Raw genomic sequence first — 16,263 nt, forward strand, 5'->3', positions numbered from 1 at the left:
GAAAGGGTGCTTCATGAGCACGGCCGGTGTAATCCAATGTTGGGTTACTGCTTTCGTCCTATTTGCAGTTCTCCTCAATAAAACGTTCAATTTTCGGGTAGACAAGATTGGTCGGCAGGAGTGCTTAATGAGGTACGCAATTGATTTTGGGTTTACTGTCATCTGCATAACGGGTTACAACATTCTAGTCATATCTCTGCACAAGGTAATATATGCGAATGGCGTCATGCACTTACCATACATCTTTTCATCATCGACCACGAATTGATGTAACAACAGCAAGGCTATCAATTGCTTACGAAGCATTTGACCTAGATGGAACATGCCTCATCTCTATTGCATATATCTCACATGCATCAAAGGAGACATGCATAGCCTCTTACTGGACTTGAAACACTAGAAAGCAAGTTCCTTGGCATGGCCGACTCTTTGTCACAGTTTTTACACGCTGACGGAGGCTGCTTATACAGCACTGGTTTCAGCACAAAGTTATTTATGTGAAGCAAGGCTTCAATCTACGACTCTTACATTGAGATTGTTCCTGTTTGGGGTATGCTATGAGCACGCGCTTTTGGGGGAATTTCTCCATATGCCTGTAGGATATTTCAAGCCAACTTTCTCTCGCAAAATGGAGACAAAGATCTACATTTGAGCGAGTTTTCTTCCCACATCTCAAGACAACTGGTTACAGAAGGATGACCAGGTTAGACAAGGTTCATTATTGTTTATTTTTTCCATGTTTACACATTTACATTGGAAACTAATGCTTGTGTACAAAGCAAAGTTCTTTGACAATTTTTCATGAAGCAAGGCTTCTCCCTTGTGCCAAGGTACTGCACAATTACTCGGAATCACGAGCAGTGGCACACAAGATTGACAAACTGGCAAAATAGGGAATACCACCTCACAAAATCCCTACCAATTTAAATTGTGCAAGGAGCTAATGGTTTTGGCTCTCAAGTTTGAGGCCATCACTCTCGCCAAGGGCTTCACAATATGTATGCATGGCATACTAACTAGGCGGCATAAAATCCACCGCTTCAACGATTATGCTTCCGCTATCACACCAGGCACTCTGTCACAGCCATACTAATTTCTGAATGTTGTTTGTATTTTCTCTTTTCTCTGTCGATGACAGCATTATACATGAAGATTGTAGCATTCTCTATAGGATAAGATTCCAGTCAAGCATAAGCTATCTAAGAGCACACCTTCTGGGCACACACACACTAGAAATTTACGGAAAGTTCCTCAGCCCAACATAAGATTTTGATACATATTCTGCTCGTGAGTCAGCTTGAGCGAAGGTACTCTAACTCACAGCTAGCACGTGGCTAAGACGCTACTCAAATTAGTCTACCTCAGCTTGTCGATTGAACACTAATTTGCATAAGGGCTACGAGCCAAATAGGCTAAGAGCCGTTGTTAGGCCAGGGCAAGGCCCAACTATGGCATTCCTTGGGTGATTGTCCATAAGAGCTCGACAGTTCACCTGTGTGGGTCTCCTGCTCTCTCTATAGACTATGGAGTGTCTATGGACATATTGTTTTGGGTAAGACCCGGCGGATGATTGCTACATCACCCCATAGGCATTAAGGATCACAATTTGATCTGCATTGAGGATCACAGTTGATCTCTCCCAGTTATACTTTCAAGGAAATAATTCTGCAATCTACCACACGCTGTAGCGGACGGAGACACTTTTCAAGTTGATTCCAATCATTCTGTACACGGTTGACTAAGTTGGTTACCGTTATCTGCTAGTTAAGCAGTTTCTACAAAGAGTCTTACTAAGGGGTTTCACTATGTAGATTCTAATCTCAGGGCTTCGATTGCAAATGCAACACCCAGGGTTTCCAGTGCAATGCTGTTTGTTTTTTCAGGTAGAGGAGGTGCTCCTCACCATTTGAATATAGGTAAAGTGTACATTACGTTCAAATCTCCAGGTACGCATCTATTGATTTGGTGTTATTCCATTTTTAGTATACTTTTCTTGGTTTTTCAAGACATCTAAGTATGCTTGAATGTTATAGAGCCATGCCAAGGGCATGTCGGCACAAAGTATTTTGGGCCAAGTGTCAAATCTATCTTTCTGTCTTATGTTGTTACAAATCTATAGGGCCTTTGGCACATGTTGTCACATGGGATACAACATGGTCTAGGAACTCAAGGAGTTCGATTTAGCCAGTGTGGAGCAAGGCTAATGAGGGTCCCTCTCACTCCCGTCGTAGAGTGTTTGCAGTTAACTCCACACACAAGTACATCCTGTACTTGAAGGATGTTCCTTTTTATACATCCTTACATGAGACATATTCCACAGGTGGAGAATATGAGTCTTTGGACTGACACTGACGCCATTATTTCAATTATGTGTCACGACAAAGTCCCTAGGTGCTGGTCACATCTGTTTTCCGGACCATTTTTTACGATGTATCATGAGCAATTTCGTGGCTAGAAATTGTCGGATACTTAGAATGACTTGTTAAGGTACAAGTACTACTAAACAACATTACAGATGGTTGTTTATACATATAGCAAGGCTATAAGTTGTTAAGGAAAAAGTTTCATTGTCTGTGCCTAGAAGTGATCAAGGTTTTACCTTCTATTGCCATTCAAAAGTTTCAGCAAGGCTTGCAAAAGATTGCAACTGAAAGTATTTAGTTTCGTTTCAGAACTATTTACATTCTTTTTTAATGTGTGCTACGCGCATCACATTTTGCCAAAAGTATTGGCAATGCTCATTATGGATATACAAGTTCGGGTTAGTTTTTGCTAAATGCATGCACACTAGGTGTTATGGGCCCTGGTGTTTAGCAAAGGCTGCTTTGGAACGGCATGCATATTCCTCACGTTGTTGCTTATGAAGCATTTTGCACTCTATTTGCACTATCTCTATGACATTACTTTTGGATCTACTAATCGCCAATAGAGGTCATGGCTCGGTTTGGGCATTTGTGGATTTTTTAAAGATAACCATGATGGTTATTTCGGACATTGTTGATTCCTCACCAATGTTGAACACTACTGTGATTTCCCGTTTACCAGTCGTCTGGGACGACTGTCTGTAAACCGTGAGGAAAACACACCTCAGTACTGTCAGTTATCCAAGGGGATAGGTAGATTACAAAGAGTAATCTTGTGCTAAAAGATCTGCTAAGATCATACGTTAGCACAAGGCATTTTTGTATAGATGATTTTCTCCCTATTCTAGAATTTGCTTAAGTACGATTTTCGACTTTGAACACCTCTTGTGGTGGGGTTGGAGATTGTGTCAATACTTTCATACGTCAAGGACTTACCAGGTGTGCTGATAAAGTATGTTAGCAAGTAACCTTCATAAGGGATGAACATGTAGTTCTTTGTGTTCAAAACTATTCAGAATTCTAACACAAGGACATTCCCTATCTACGGACTTTTTAAGATACTCAGGCGAGTAGGAAATTTGGCTCACAACTGCATGGAAAGTTACGCCAAGGTTTCCTTGCATTATTCCAGTACCTTCAGAAGATCTGAAAACTGGTTATGCCTTTGGACAATTCTTAGTTGTGGTTACTCCTTTACAGTACTCAAGTGAGTTATAAATGGAGTTACCATTTAGACCCAAGTGGTTGCAAACGGACAACAATGTTGAAAATCAAGATGTTGCTCTTGGTTTCATTGAACCTCATCACTGCACCAATTATCGGTCATACAGACAACTGGCTCACTTATGGGACGTCAATAAAGAGAACATCACTATTCTTAAGAAGATATTACTATTGTTTTCGAGGACGAAAACTCTTCCTTAAGGGGGGAGTAATGTCAGGACAAGGGTCCTATGGGGAAAGGCCCAACCTAGGGGGTCAGGGACCTAGGCCAAGGGCCGGCTGGACTAGTGCGGACTGGGGATCCACTTAGGGCAAGTGCTAGGAGCTAGCCTATATAAGGGGCAGTAGGGAGGAGGATCCTATGTCCAGTTACCCTAGGTCTTACATCTTGAAAGTACCATGAGAGTCTAAATGGGTTCTCTAGGTACTTTGGAGGTAGAAAAAGTTCATAGAGTTCCTTTCAAAGGTAGTCATGGAAGTACCCTGACAGTGAAGAGTCTCTTTAGTAGGTACTCTAGACCTTTGAAAGATTCTATCTCGCAAAGGTAGTCTTGAAAGTACCATAGAGTTCTTTTCAAAGATAGTTATTTACCATGAGAGTGAAGAGGTTCTCTAGGAACTTTGAAGGTAGAGAAAAGTCATAGAGTTCCTTTCAAAGGTATTCATGGAAGTACAATGATAGTATAAAGGCTCTTTAGGTACTCTGGATCCTTGAAAGAGTCTAGAATACCTCGCAAATGTAGTCTTGAAAGTACCATGCAAGTTTAAATGGTTTCTCTAGGTACTTTGGAGGTAGAAAAAGTTCATAGAGTTCCTTTCAAAGGTAGTCATGGAAGTACCATGACAGTAAAGAGGCTCTTTAGGTACTCTGGATCTTTGAAAGAGTCTATAATACCTTGCAAAGGTAGTCTTGAAAGTACCATAGAGTTCTTTTCAAAGGTAGTCATGGAAGTACCACGACAATAAAGAGGTGATCTAGGTACTTTGGAGGTTGAAAATAATCATTGAATACCTCACAAAGCTTTTACTTTGATGGTTTTACTTTGATGGTTTTTACTTCAACCAAAGTATGAGCCTCTAATGGGTTTTACTTTTTCTTGCACAAGGTGAGCTTTACAGGAGGTTCCAAATGCAATATCCACACATCAAGATCTCACTCAATTGTTTTGAGGGATTGAAACCTTGGTTTGTTTGTAAGTTGAAGGACCGTTACTTGTGCTATTGTATTGCTCATATTCAAATGATATATCTCAAGGAATCATTCAACCACATGAGACACAGTAAGATAAGCATGCACGGTGATGCGTGTGGCTGCATGTGTGCTATATGCTTGCCAAAAGAGTCTCCAAGTAAGTGTGAAGCTGCCGTGTACACATACGCTAGTGTAAGCACATTGACTGAAAGTGTGTTATGTGCAAAACCAATGGACTCCGCATTTCATTAGCTGCCTTGCTTGAAAGGAGAATATCCTCAATGTTGGTCAAAGAGATTAATACTTTGTCCAAACAAAAGACTTGAAAGTGCAACACAAATTTTTGTTAAGGTGTTTGAAGACGTTGCCTCAACCCATTCTCAAGGCAAGAAGCACAAGGATCTTTTGGTGAAAGAAATGGGATGGAAGGATTTCACAACTTTTCTTCAAAAGAATTTGACCACTTACATCCGACACAATTTAATTTCCCGGTGGCAATCTCAGCAGTTCAAAGATTGCATTCATAGGTTTCCTAGAGATGTAGTGATCTCTGTTATTGACTTTGCGGAAAATTACTCATTTAAGGAGTAAAATGAAATCCAGTCATGCATTGGTACTCTTCTCACAAGTCACCATCTTGGTGCACATTATATACATTCAAGATGAGAAAGACCAAGTGTTAAAATATACACATTTTTACATTTCTGATGAAAAAGATCATGACACGCTCTTTGTGCAACATTGCTTGCAGCTGCATAGTCTTTGGCTTCAAAATTAGGGATTCAACTTCTTAAAGCGGCACTGGGTGTGGTCATATGGATGTGATGCTCAATTCAAGTCATCTAAATCGTTCTTCTTTATGTCAAAGGTACGCTAGGTTTTATTCCAATTTTGATGAAAAGTTCCCAAAAATTTGTTTCTACGGTTTGAATGGCATCAAAATGTTGTGGAGCTTCTTTGCCTCGGGCCATGGAAGGGGAGAATCATGGGTTAGGGGTAGATGTTAAGATGGCGTTAACACATGAGCAATTAAAGCCTGATGCATGGCACATGAAGTGTGCCAAGGATGTTGTTGGATTCTTGAAGCATAAATTTAATGATGAACGTGGTCACACAGGGGTGAATTGGATTTTTTGGAAGGTCCAAGCAACTGAGGTGCCAAGGGAGAAGAAGTGGAATTGCAAGCGAGTTGAAGGATCACGATCAATACACTGTGTCAATGGATACTCTAAGAGTGACAAGAGTGCATTCCGTTGCAAACTTATCTCTTGTTTTTGTGAATTTTGTATGTCCTAGCATTGGAGGTGATGCTCGAATAACACACATGTTGAGAACTAGGAGTATCCAACCCTTGAGGCATTGGATGGTGACAATGTAGAAAGTGAATATTTCAGTGATGATGAAGGATCGGATCTGCCGATGTATGGTGGGCATCATGACACATTTAGTGATGCTCTATGCATCAGTGATACCTTTTCCAGCAATGCCAATAAAGATGGAGCTGACTTCTACCTTCTGAGGTGCTCACAGGAGAAATACAAAACAAGAGCCTTGAGTGATTCCTGGGGAAAGATATTTTTTGCAGGGAGCTATTGGTTGAGGGGTACTATTACAAGCTAGTGGAAGGTGCCGAGCATATTTATTACATGCATGATAGTCAGCCAAAAGTGCTTCTGGCATCACACTTGGTTAGATCAATTAAGATACTTGTTAGCAGCAAGCTAACTCGGATACCATTTTTCGGAGCTCTCATTGTAAAACACTTATTATTTTGATAAATCGGGAATATTGTAACTCCTATTTTGCGGATAGACTTTGTAGTAGATGAGTCGTGGCTACAAGCTTCCAAATTGTATCAACCTGTCATTACCCATCTTTAGTTAGAGCTCCCAGATTATTAGTTTTGACCACCAAAAACCTTGGCTAAGGTATAAAAGCCAATTTTTGTAAGTTATTATTAAGTTTTTGGATAATGAAATACACAGTGTGAGCTAATGACGCCCACTTCTCTCCTTCTCGTGCTTCCTACTCCCTCCCCGATTGTCACATTGTACTCACGTTTGTTGTATTGCAATCGCAGGTAAGAGCTCTACGCATTGAAGTAAACACTTCACGGTATTTTGTAGCTTTTGGCATTGCCGACCTGCGGCCTAATTTCATCATAAGTATATATTTACACTTCAAAATTAAAAACTAAGCATAGGCGGGGTATTGGGGCATCATTGCTAAGCATTTAGGTGCATTCTGGGTCGAAAACGACTAGGTCAAAAATCCACTGCTGTTAATAATTGTGATTTTGGCACTTGACCTAAAGTGGGATTTGAGACCATAAGCTTGTGTGCTTAGGTCTTATAAACATGTCCTAGAAGTTTCATTACGTTCGGATGTCATTTGATGCTGTAGCGGATGTGAATTGTTTGTCGATGAGTGATTGACTTTTAGTAATTTTAGTCACTTGAGTGTAGCTTGAGTTAAATGCGAGTTATTTGTTGTTTTCCAAGAGATTGACAACCTCTTGTAGCCTCTATGCACTAGGCAAGTGAGTTTCGTCCCATGGATTGAAAATTTAATCGTGGTTCTCGCTAAATCTGCAATAAGATAGGAGTGAGGTTAGACACCCGTCCCACATTTCGCGCCACTGCCGACGGGGATCGAAGAGACCTAAACTAGGGAAAAACACGAGCGTCTTGTGAAGTTATCCTTTAACGTCCTCTAGGATTTTCTAGAGTAAAAACTTTCTTTTTAGAACCGTTAAGATTGTCGTCTTTTGCTGTGTAAAGGTAGCTTGGAGGTAAGGTGTACTTGTTGAGTGCCTTTAGGACTGTAGGATTGTAGAACTAGATTAGGATTTGGAGAATGATTGATAGGTGAGACAATTCTTAAGATCAATGCTCAAAAACCATAAAAAACAAGAAAACGACTGTTTGTGGACACTTTCCACAATCCCATTGCATGAGAACTTAGGAACACGGTAAGTAGGATCCGAGGTGGATTTCAGAACATTTCTCTCTCCGAAAGAATCATTGTGAGTTGTTATTTGAAGTTGCAAAATTTCAAGTCTACGGCTAGAAATAGCACGAAAAGACTCCAAACCACTCAATCCGATTGGAGAGTATGCTTAAAAGTTGTATGAACTAGTGGGTAAGTTCAAGGACATATTGAGGTAAAAATTTCAAGAGTTCGCAAAAACTCAGATTATTTACTTTTTCTTGACATTTTAGGCCATATTAAGTTTTTTTGACTTGATTCATAGGCTTAAACTAACTCATGAAAAGACTGTCCATTGAAAAAGTGCAAAAACATGTTCATTTTAAGCCTGAAGTAAATAATAACGATTATTTACTTTCAGCTCAAAATTGACCAAGGTTGATACCAGTGACTCATTGCATGTGTACAAACAACTTTTGTAAATGCATATTGGATTTGGATCACGAAACTGACAAAAAACTGGGTAAAAACTAAAGTTTATACTGACTTACGAGAACTTGAGTGTAAATTGGGAAAAAAATAGTCCAAACTTGATGAAAATTGATTCATAGGCTTATATTGATGTAATAGACATGTGTACATGCTCAGTTGACCAAAAAGATGCAAAAATTTGCTAGAAGTAAATGATCGTGATTATTTACATCTACCCCATTTTTTCACTTTTTTGACTAAGTTAGCATACCACTAGTTTTATCATGTTGTAATAAGCCCACAAACCAAATTTGGTAAGATTTGGATCATTGGATTGGAAATTGTGACCAAATTTGCAAGGTCAGCAGTCTGCGGACAGAAAACTGATGATCATTTGACCAAAATTTGTCCAAACTTGATGAAACTTGGCTAGAGACCTTAAGTTGAGGTGCTTACAAATCTGTGTCAAGATTGGGACAAAAATTTGCAAAAAGGTAGCTAGAGTAAATAATCGTGATTATTTACGTCTGCTTCAAAAATTGACAATCTTGCATATTTGAGCTAGATCTCAAGGGTGTTGATCCAGAAATCTATCAACATACGATACCCATGAGAGATGATGCAAAACCAAGTAGACAAAGGCCATACACATATAATGAAATATTTGCTAGGAAGATCAAAGGAGAGATTGAAAAGCTAAAGGAAGCCGAATATATTTATGAAATTGAACACACAGATTGGGTGTCTCCAATTGTGGTAGTACCCAAGAAGAATGAAAAATTACAAGTATGTGTCAACTTCAAGAAAGTGAATGCAGCTATCATTAGAGACAACTTTTCTCTTCCAATAATTGAGCATGTTTTAGAACGAGTTGTAGGAAAAGAAGCTTACAGCTTCTTAGATGGCTATTCTGGATACAACCAACTTTTGGTTGACCGAAAAGATCAGCATAAAACTGCTTTTGCAATGGAATGGGATATTTTTGCCTACCGGTTTAGGCCCTTTGGGTTAACTAATTCTCCTACCACCTTTCAAAGATTGATGAGTCATGCTTTTAAATAATATCTTAGGAAATTCTTGGAAGTATATATGGATGATCTATGTGTACATTCATCAATCCGGGATAATCATTTTGAACACCTCAAAATGGTATTCGAAAAATGTAGACTTTATAGGATTTGTTTAAATCCTGAGAAGTGCACATTCATGGGTAGACAAGGAAAAATTCTTAGATATATAGTGTCTAAAAATGGCATAGATACTGATATGGACAAAATTCATGTTATTGCTGATTTGCATAGACCAACAACAATCAAGGGGGTTCAAGCCTTCATGGGACATTGTTGATATTACAGACGATTCATTTATATGTACGCTATAATTGCAAAACCCAAGTATAGCTTGATTACACACTTTGAATGGACTGATGAGTGTGAAGAATCCTTCATGAAACTTAAGCAAGCTCTCACCTCAGCTCCAATATTGAAAGCACCAAATTGGAATAAGATATTCCACATACATGTAGATGCTTCCAATTTTGCCATTGGGTGTATACTAGCTCAACCAGGAGACGGGAAAACCGATTTCCTATTTCTTATGCTAGCAGACAGTTGAACATGGCGGAAAAGAATTATACCACCACAGAAAGGGAAGGTTTAGGAATTATCTATGCCATAAAAAGTATAGACATTACCTATTAGCAAACAAATTTTTGTTCTTTGTGGACCACCAAGCCTTATTGTACTTGGTCAACAAGCCATGCAGCACAGGAAGAATAGTGAGATGGTTCATCATTCTTCTAGAATTTGATTTCACTGTAGTTGTGAAAAAGTGCACTACTCATCAAAGAGCAGATCATTTGTCTAGGATTGTTTCATATGAACCACCTAAAGAAGTAGACTATGATCTACCACATGCATATCTATTCTCTGTGGAAATGATACCTTGATGGTCGAAAAATATGGTATCATTGATGACCATAGCTCAAGTGGATTCGCAAATACCACCTTCTATTACAATCGGATTAGTTGAGCAATCGACTATGTATCAATTACTAGCCGGTACGCTATACAAAAGAAACCCAGATGGAATGTTGCTCTTATGAATTAATCCTGAAGAGGAGACCCAATACTTGAGTCAAGCACATATTACCATAGTAGGACTTCAATTTGCGGAAGACCACACTATGCAAAGGATCTTGAGACTTGGAGTATTTTGTCCAACTATGAGGAGTGATATTCAGTATTTCATAAAGGATTGTTCTCAATGTCAAAAATAGACACCCATACCACATGTGACATTGTTCCAAATGTCACCTATTCATAAGTGGAGTAACTATCTAGTCACTTACTTATCGAGCCGAATATTTCATGAGGATATGAGTAAACGCCGTCAAAGAGCAATTGAAACTGAAGTAAGAGACTATGCTCTTATTGGAAACCAATTTTATCGAAGATACAAGGATCAAAATTTGCGTCTTTGTGCAAATGAAGACGAATATATTTCCACTATGGAACAAGCACATGCTGGGGTAGCTGGAGGTCACTTTTCTAGTGACATCACCACAAGAGAAATCTTAATGGCAGGCATATGGTGGCCAACACTTTTTGCAGATGCCAAAAAATACATTTGAAGGTGTGATGCTTGTCAATGAGAAAAAATGCCAACATGAGTGGATAGCATGCCCTTAAAACCAATGATGGGAGCCAAAGATTTTGCAAAATGGGGTGTAGACTTTGTTGGGCCAATACAACCACCTACCTATAGAACCCAATGATGAGCGGATAGCATGCCCTTAAAACCAATGATTTTGTTGGGCCAATACAGCCACCTGCCTATAGAACCCAAGCTCAATATATCATTGTAGCTACGGACTATTAGACTAAGTGGGCCAAGGCTAAATCAACTTAAAAGAATGATTCCAGAACCATTGCCGCATTCTTATATTAGTATGTATTCACAAGATATGGACTACCAATCGAAATTGTCAGTGATAGAGGAACTCATTTCCTCAATGAGGTAATCGAAGAATCCCAATCTCCGAGCGAGCAAATCCGAGCGAGCACTAAACCGAGCAAACAAATACAAAGACATTGAAAACATTTAGACACATATTTGTTGATGATCAATAGTTTCCAAAGAAAACCCAAAGGATTCATATAGCGAGCAAATCCGAGTGAGCACTAAATCGAGCAAAGACATTGAAAATATTTAGACACATATTTGTTGATGACCAATAGTTTCCAAGGAAATAAATTGGTAGTTTACAGTGCCTCTGACGAGGTAAACCCATATGATTTAGAACTATGCTGTCGTATAAGGTAAAGCCAATATATTCAAAACCATGAACTCTCTTACCACGATTGTTGGTAGTGAATGCAAAGACAGTGTAGACATTCAAACACAGTGCTATTGATGACCTATAATTTTTAAGAAAATATAGTTGAGAGCATACTAGGTAATTGAACTCACGCAATTCCTCACAAGGTAAAGCCAAAAGATGTAAAAAATTGTCAACTCCTAGGATAGAAGCTGATAGTAAATCCAAATGCCAACAAAAAACGACCACAATATACTAAATACATGGAAAGTTTATGTGTTCGAAGCCTTATATGTTCGATGTATCCCAAAAATTCAAAATTGCAACCTAAAAACTCCTAAGATGGTGATTGATAGTTAACGTAAATGCCCACAAAAAACTACTGCAACGAGCAAATTTGAGTGAGCACTAAATCAAGCAAAGACATTGAAAACATTTAGACACATATTTGTTGATGACCAATAGTTTCCAAGGAAATAAATTAATAGTTTACCGTGCCTCTTACGAGGTAAACCCATATGATTTAGAACTGTGTTGTTGTACAAGGTAAATCCAATATATTCAAAACCATGAGCTCCCTTACCATGATTGTTGGTAAGGAATGCAAAAACAGTGTAGACATTTAAACACAATGCTATTGACGACCTATAATTTTTAACAAAATATAGTCGAGAGCATACTAAGGAACTGAACTCACGCAATTCCTTACAAGGCAAAGCCAAAAGATGCAAAAATTATCAACTCCCAGGATAGAAGCTGGTAGTAAATCCAAATGCAAACAAAAAACGACAACAATATATTAAATACATGGAAAGTTTAGGTGTTCGAAGCCTTAAGTTCGACATTTCCCTAAAATTTCAAAATTGCAACCTAAAAACTCCTAGGATGGTGATTGATAGTTAACGTAAATGCCCACAAAAAACTATTGCAACGGTGTGCAATATATAATTTGAACATCATGTTGTATAAGTATCCTAAGGACGCATAGCTGCCCTAGTGCCCCCCAGAGCCTGAAAAATTTCTACCTTGGATAAAGCAGCCTAGTGCATGAACTCATGGGCATGTGAGTCTAACCCAAGAATATGAAGAAATACATAGTACATTTGTTTGCACGGCACGTAGGTCTGTTTTTTTGATTCTCTCTTTTGGAAGTCCTCGCATGTGCATCGTGGAAAATCAGAGATTGTCACTGAGTATGTTATCCCCTTTGCCTCGGACCCCTCTGTATTGACATAGAAAACATGTGTTTCATTGCACACAATAATCACTTCTTTCACCAATTTTGCTTCAAGTGTGCTCCCCAAAGCAATCCTTGTATAAAATTCTTTTGTCAACTTTGATCTCCACTTAACAATCTTCCGATCCCTATACCTAGGATGGAAGGCACTGGGAACACTATTTCTTGATCGCAAACCACTGCCTAAATTGGTAGCTTTTGTTGTAGATTGAAGGACAAATCCATTTGCTTGCAAGTGCTCCACCTCAACTGGCAACAATTGTGTTCCCTGCGCTACAGGCCAGGTGCTGGCCCTGGAGCCCCTACAATCATTTCATGTATCCACCATGTATGCATGTTATTGGAGTTGCAAAACCACACAAAACCTTCCACTAAACCACCTGGATTTGAACCAAAGGCAGAATACTTTCTGCGTCCCCAAAAGCATTGAACAGCAGTTCCACGTGTGACATCGTCATTCCCTTCATTGATGTATCGTGCACATCTAACACTCTGATTATCAACCATCCCAAAGCAAGTCATCTTTCAACCAGGCTCAGTTCTTCTTATAGCCCAAAGTGTCTTTGGAACATTAACCTCGTGCCAATATTTGCCAACTCCACAGCTAGTCTCTAGATGCACATCTGGCCCTACAACCGGCTCTGTAATTGCCACAAAGTCTGGTCTATGACTGTCTTCATCTAGCAGCTCATCTGCATCAACAAATGTTGGTCGCTTCTTCTTAACACTCTTCTCTCGCAAGGGAGCTCTATTCATTTCAGGGCTTTGAAAACCCATCTCAGACATTGAAGAGTGTGTCAAGTCAATGAGGGATTTGGAATCTGACGTTGTTGATGATCGGCCCAAAAATCGCTTTGCGTTATCATCGATCCCAGGACCAGTAGCAGACCTAACACCTTTTAGATAAGAATTGTATTTGACGCTTTGTAGCACTGTCATTGCCATGTCTGCACCAACTGCCTCATACAAGCTAATTTTCTCTTTGTGACCAATAGATGCACGCATGCTTGCATGTTTAACCTCAGACAAGTTTGTTGTGGGCACAAAAATTCCAGACTCATCCTATGTTACAAATCTCCCTCCCCAATGTTGTACTCTTACATCCCACCAAGCCATCCAAGTCTCTAAACAAGCCATCTCTCCATCGACAACATGCCTTGCCTTCCAAAATTGGCGTAGATCTTCTTTACAAATGTCTGCTTGATTCTCAGATGGTGCACTCCTCCATTTTCGGCACAAGATTTTGTGATCCTCTTGTGAAGATGGACGGATACATTTCACTGCATGTCGAATCATGGACTGCTCCCAATGAAAGCCACATGATCGTTCTTTGGAAGGTATTTTTGTTTTTGCCCCACCAAAGTAAACAATCCGAACAGCAATCCAATTTGCATTTGCTTCATCTGCCATAAACCCTCTGAATTCTGGCTTTTCATACCCTTGATCTTGCACCACTTTATTTAACATTTTCCAAAACTCTATTTGAGCAAATTTATTTTCAACAGTGAATTCACAGGTGGCAATTGTCATTAATTAACGCACAAATGGGTTGTAGACATGAGCAGACATTGTTGGCCACCTTGAACACGGTGCACATGATCAAAGTGAACCCACATTTTCTCTAAAGTTCCTCCTAGACGCATCTTATTCACCAAGTCAACTCCACTCCCTGGACCTATGATCGACATTTTGAACACATGTGGCTGCTCTGAACCTCCAAGCTGTCCAGGAAAAAGTACACTATGAATGAAATGATACCTACACCTGCTCTTGAGGTCTAGGACAACTTCCAAACCTTTTGCACTGAAATGCTTTGACCTCTTGGAAATCTCTAAGCTCCTCTCTATTCTTCGCTTGTTAGATAGAGGAGTAATGGTATCATGAAATTCTGAAAACTCTCCATCTTCAATAGTGTCATTTTTGCCAGCAGTTTCCATCACTAGCTTATCTATTATCACGTCTTGGGTAGCAACACGTTCTAATTTCTTGGCAGTTGTGAAAGGATCTTGGTTTGCTTTAGTTTGCAGAATCGAATCTATCATTTGCTCAGCAGACCTATTCTTTCCCTGAACACAAGGGTGCTTATGCTCTCCCATATGAATAGCACATCAAGTAACTCTTTGCTTATCTTTTGGCAAACAGTAATAAATAACAGCAGGACATGTTGCAACACAAAAAGGCATTTGATTGCAATGGACACAAACCACTGTCCCCAGCTCAGGTATCAATATTCCAATGGAAATAACTTTAGAGAGATGACCACGCCATTGTGATTCATTATGAACTCTTTCTCGCAAATAGAAAGGACATGTATCATTGACACAACGGAGATGACCTGAACACCTACTGAAGCGAATGGCACCAGGAAAGCAATCACTACTACAAGTGACATATTCTGTCCACAAATGACAATCATGACGCTGCTCCATGCCAACCATTGTATTGTCGTTGCTTGTTGGTGGCAATTCAAATGCAACATATCCATCGTATTGAGCAGGAATCTCCTTACATTGAACAATTTCATTAGTCTTCTTCAAAGCAGAATGAAGATTGTTTTTATTGGGCATTGATCGAATTATATCCATGACACTGGTCTGATTCTTTGTGACATCACTTGAACCAATATCCAGAACTATTGGAGAAGCTTCACTTCCCAGGGAACCTTGATGTTCATGAGTGTTTGTTATTCGAACTTTAAAAAACTGGCACACTTCATGATCCAGTAAAAAGACCTCTTCACCAGAACCTGACCTCGGGGATTCCATTTTTACATGTTCACCATTCAATTTTAATGGGTGTAGAGTAAACGAACTGGTAAACAAGCCAAAACTTTCTCTCACTGACTGCAAAGGTAATTCATGGAATCTATTTTCAAGAATTAACAAAAGTTTCTGACCACGAACTGGACCATAGATAGTAATCTGACGACCCATTGTAGCTGCAATCCACTAGAATGACACAACTTTCAAATATGACGATTCCCTTTTTAACAAATCTAAATATGTTTTTTAATGTTTATAAAAATAAATAAAAATGATTTAATATAAAATTTATTTTTTTTTGCAACAAAAACGTTTCATGATTCTCGTTTCATGATTCTCATGCAAATGATTATTCCATATCTTGCTGCCATAAATGCAGAATCGCACGTTGCAAATGATTATTCAAATGCATATCCTGCCCGCAATTCAAGACACATTAGTGACAATTTTCTTTTCAACATATTTTCAAAAAGAAATATACAATTAGATTTAATATAAACTTTTTAAAAATCAGCAGCGTGAACATTTAATGATTAAAAATTAAAATAATGAATGCACCAACAAACGTCGTTCAAGACAAATCAAAATCACTACTCCACCAACTCAAAATCACTACTCCACACAAAATTATTCTAACAAGATCTAATGTTAATGTGAGCGCACATTAACATGCACTTCTGGAAGCAGCAATTCTGGAGGCACGCACTTTGGGAGCATGAGGTGTCACAGCAACTCTCAAAGAAACTCTAAACATGCATGTTAATGTG

This window comes from Adiantum capillus-veneris, chromosome 25 (genome assembly GCF_014529385.1).
Source record: "Adiantum capillus-veneris isolate H3 chromosome 25, ASM1452938v2, whole genome shotgun sequence".
Classification (NCBI taxonomy): domain Eukaryota; kingdom Viridiplantae; phylum Streptophyta; class Polypodiopsida; order Polypodiales; family Pteridaceae; genus Adiantum; species Adiantum capillus-veneris.